General features: G+C 43.9%; 1 pseudogene; it reads left to right on the top strand.

Moving 5' to 3' along the window:
* Nucleotides 1-3370: 3370 nt before the first annotated feature.
* LOC129335284 (60S ribosomal protein L27a-like) lies at nucleotides 3371-3834 on the top strand (annotated as a pseudogene).
* Nucleotides 3835-4735: the final 901 nt, after the last annotated feature.

Raw genomic sequence — 4735 nt, 5'->3', positions numbered from 1 at the left:
GTAGAGTCTGACGGGTTTTGCGAGAATATTTCGTATCCCATTTCGACCAAATGCTTTTTCAAAGGCTGATGTTCAACAGGATATAAATCTTCAAATCAAGTTCTAATACATCACCAAGTTGGTACAAAGTCTGATACTCTGCTGCCAAAAGGTCCAAATAGGATATTGATCCAAGTTGTTCTGCTTCGTAACTGCTACGGGTGTCCCTTTTCTGTAGGTTTGATTTTCATGAATTGATTTTGTTGTTGTTGTTGTTGTTGTTGTTGTTGTTACAACACTTCTAGACTGCCCTCCCCGTCAGACAGGCTCTTTTAATGTTGAAATATTTATGTATTTGTGTAACTGCTATAACTCTTAACTTACATTACTGTAGTTCTTAATGAGGCACTGTCACTTTAATGAACAAGCCCTGGCCACTTTCATCATTCCAATATTGTTGAATATGTAACTTTGATTTTGTAATTTGGCACTTAGCACTTTATTGGAGTCACGTGAATTACCTTGAGCATCCTGTATAATCTGTGACCTATTTTTGCTGTTCTGTAAAGTTTGAATTCGTTGGGGACTGCCTCTGTGGCATTATTTATGTAACTATCAATTTGTGAGTTAATTTCAATGAGTATTCTATAAACATTTTCATTCATATTTGTGTTGTAGATTTTCTCTTAGTTAGCTTGTCACAGCGCTTTTGCTTTGCTTTTCTTCTTGTGTTATTTACTGTGACTCTCTCGTTTCTGCCCTAGACTTCAGGTGGAGCCTGTCCTGGACATCTCCCGGAATTACAGTTCTCCCATGGAAAATGGTTGCTTTGGAGGGTGAATTCCATGGCATTATACCCCACGGAGGATCCTCCCATCCCTAAATCCTGCTCTCCCTAGGCTCCATTCCCAAATCTCCAGAAATTTTCCATTCTGGAGTTGGCAACCCTGTTTACATGAAGGTCCTATGGAATCCCCAGTTAAAATGGATCATGTAGCTGGGGATGTGAAAGACCTCTTCTTGAGATCCTGGTGAACTACTGCCTGTCAAAGTAGATAATACTGACCTTGATAGCTCAATGAGCTTACCCAGTATAAGAAAGCTTCACTAGTTTTGCATGGGCTGGTGTCTTCTTTCTCCAGGGGAAGAGCTTTCAGTCTGGCAAGTTAACCATGGTTCTGTTGTGTGGGTATGATCTTAACGAGTGTTAAGGCAGCCAACCAGGGTTAGTTTTAAACACAGGGCTATGCATTACATCCACATAAGGACAAAGAAATAACAACGTATTTTGGTGGGGGGCTCTGCAGGCAGAGTTGGACAGAGGAGTCTAGGGGGCTCACCCCACCGTTCCAAGCTGAAGCAGTATTTACTTAAACGTTTATAGAAACAGCTGTGGTGTTTCCACATTTCTCCTTTGTCCAGAGTAGGGCCTGTTTGTGAGAACTCTCAACAGATCCTGGGCCTAGATTAATGGGGTGTGCGTGCCACAGGATGCAGCTGCACCTTTGGCAATGGCTGCAGCATTTTCAAGAGAAGAGAAAACCTCCACTGCTGAGCTGTGTGGAGGAGAACAATGGAGACCGGAGTGCTTCTATGTGCTGCTGGGTTTCTGCTCTTCTTGTCCCATTGGCAGAGCTGCGTGTTCCATTTCTTTGCAGGAGCCTGCCTGGAATACAGAATCTCCAGCATTCTGAACGCTGGCTTTGGCTTCTCTCTCTTTTCAACAAAGTTAATTTTGTATCCTTTGGGGCCATTAAGAAAAATTGGGCTCCCCCCCCCACTTTACCTTCATAGCAGAGCTTGTGAGTCCTCTACTGAACTTTCCCCTGTGGCCGCAAGATTTAGGCCAAGTTGGGATTGATGATGTGTGGCTGAGGGGTGTGCATGGTACGCATGACATTGCAATTTTTCAGACCACGTGCGATTCATGCATTAGGAGGACCTGTATCTCTCTGACTAACTCAGTGGTTTTGCACAGAGCCCGTCCTCCCATACAGCTAATTTAGCAGGAGTAAGTCTCAACGACGATATGTAATGTAGCAGATCTGTGATCAGGTCTCCTGTATTTTTAAAAAGCAGCTTGCAGGGGGGTTGAGAGAAATTGAATCAGGGCTGCTTCAAAATTGCTATATATCCTACAAGGGTAAATTTACAAATTCCATTATGGGCAAATAGCAGCATTCAAACTGAGAGCCAGTTTGGTGTAGTGGTTAAGAACAGCAGGACTGTAATGTGGAGAACCGGGCTTGATTCCCAACTCCTCTGCTTGAAGCCAGCTGGGTGACCTTGGATCAGTCGCACAGCTCTCTCAGAGCTCTTTCAGCCCCACCCACCTCACAGTGTGATTGTAGTGAGGATAATAACAACCAGCAAATGGCTCTGAGTGGGCGTTAAGTTGTCCTGAATGGCAGTATATAAATCAAATGTTGTTGTTGTTGTTGTTGTTATGGTATGAAGAGGTTTAAATCAAGAAAATGGCATATAGGAAAAGGATTGTCCCCCTCACAGCATACTCGCCGCACTTACCTTTTTTAAAATGCCAAAAGTTCTCATCACAGCCCTTGCGTGTTGCCTGGGGTTTGTTCCCGCATTAAGCTACATTTTAATCAATCAGTAGGTTTCCCCCCCTTTGATTCAATTTACAAATTAGCCCATTAAGCAATCCTAGCAGCAGTCTAATCTGAAAATGTGCTGGTCTGCCCCAAAGGGGTGTGGCTTTTGAAGGGTTTGGGCGGAGATCTTCAGAAGGTTCTGGTCTCGTGCACAAGCTGGCCTTTCACAGTAGCGCCTGGGAATCCCATTTTCCAGAATAAACACACACACTGTGGCTGCCTACACAAGGGGAAGGATGAAATGGTATCTTGTTTCCCCCTGTATTGTGTCCCTGTACCTCAGACACTGCCCACACACTGCTCGTCCTATCTCTTAAGAGCTAGAAACTTGATTTTTCCTTTTCAATGATAGCTGTGATTCTTGCCCCTCAGTGTCACTTTGGGCTCTGACAGGGTGCCAGTTGTAGGAAGTAATGCAATAGAAACAACTCTCTTTAGACCATCTCTTCCTCTGTTTGCATCCACAAAAAGATACATGGCTACACTTTGTTCATTTGGGCCACCGAACCGGGGTGTGTGTGTGCAGCCCAAGTCAACTCAAGGGCCTTTGAAGCTGAAGTCATGCTACATTCAGTGAGGGTATTTCAATTTATTTCACTTTTACGTAGTTCTGCATTGTAGCTACTAGAGAAGGCCGAGTAAACAGCAGTAGCTCTGACTGTCTGCATGCCTTTCTGCAAACTCTACTGTGATGAGGCTGAGGTAAACACTTGCTTATCGCGAGATGCTGCTGAGGTCATTAATCAAGCCAGTCTTGGCGCTTTCTTTTCAGCCTGGCAAGATGCCTTCCAAACTGAGGAAGACCAGGAAACTGACGGGTCATGTGAGTCAAGGCCATGGTCATATTGGCAAGCACCGGAAGCATCCTTGGAGGACGTGGTAATGCAGGAGGCCTGCATCACCACAGAATTAATTTTGACAAATATCATCCTGGTTATTTTGGAAAAGTTGGTATGAGACTCTACCACTTGAAGAAAAAACAGCACTTCTGCCCTACAGTCAATCTAGATAAACTCTGGACGCTTGTTAGTGAACAGACAAGGCTCAATTGATGTAGTACGCTCGGGTTATTACAAAGTCCTGGGCAAGGGGAAGCTGCCTAAACAGCCTGTAATTGTGAAAGCAAAGTTCTTCAGCAGAAAAGCAGAAGAGAAAATCAAAGCAGTTGGTGGAGCCTGGGTACTAGTGGCATAAAGGACTTTCTTATGTACTCAGATTTAAATAAACGTTATTCCAGAAAAAATCAAGCCAGTGTTGGAACAACGCAAGGCCATCAAGCACAGGGTAGCTTTGTGTAGCCATATAAAACAACCTTTCCATTTCTTGGAATCATAGGGTTGGAAAGGACTTCCAGGGTCATCTAGTCCAACCCCCTGCACGGTGTAGGAAATTCACAACTACCTTCCCCCCCCCCCCCCCGCACCTCTGCCTTCCCTCTCATGATCTGCCTAGGTTCACAGAATCAGCATTGCTGTCAGATGGCTATCTAGCCACTGCTTAAAAACCTCCAAAGAAGGAGAGTCCACCACCTCCTGAGGAAGCCTGTTCCACTGAGGGACTGCTCTATCAGGAAGTTCGCATTGACATTCTTCTCCTTCATTTTGCTCTCTTCCTTTCATGATCTGCCATAATTTGTCTCTCCTGTCTTCTTTTTTTCTGCCCCCCCCCCATTTTTCAGTCCTGGGGTCTCCTCCTCCCTATCCTGGTTGGCAACTTAGAAGGTACATAATAGCATCAAAACTTTTTTAATATTATGAACAGAAGGGGGGGGGGAGTTAATATTTTTCATGATCTAAGAAAGTAGTAAAAACATACTCCCTCATTGCTCTTTAACTTTTACATGCATGGTAATGTTAATGTGTTTTAATGGCTATACATTAAAACTCCTTAATTAGATTTAATTACATTTTAAATACTTTTCAGCCAGTAGGTTGTTGTTGTTATTGTATTGGCATTCCCTTTGTAAACACTACTTTACTACTGTAGACATTAATCTTCATGCTATATGATAAATGATGCAAGTTTTTTTGAAAAGATATGTCAGCAGTGTCAATCCCAGTGATCCCAGTGTTTTTTCACACTGCATGCCTAGGGTTGCCAGATGGCTCCCCCCCCCCAACCAGATGGGACCCTGGCACTTTCCA

This window comes from Eublepharis macularius, chromosome 1, assembly GCF_028583425.1.
Source record: "Eublepharis macularius isolate TG4126 chromosome 1, MPM_Emac_v1.0, whole genome shotgun sequence".
Lineage (NCBI taxonomy): Eukaryota > Metazoa > Chordata > Lepidosauria > Squamata > Eublepharidae > Eublepharis > Eublepharis macularius.
The sequence above is the reverse complement of the archived record's forward strand: the minus strand, read 5'-3'. Positions and strand labels throughout refer to the sequence as shown.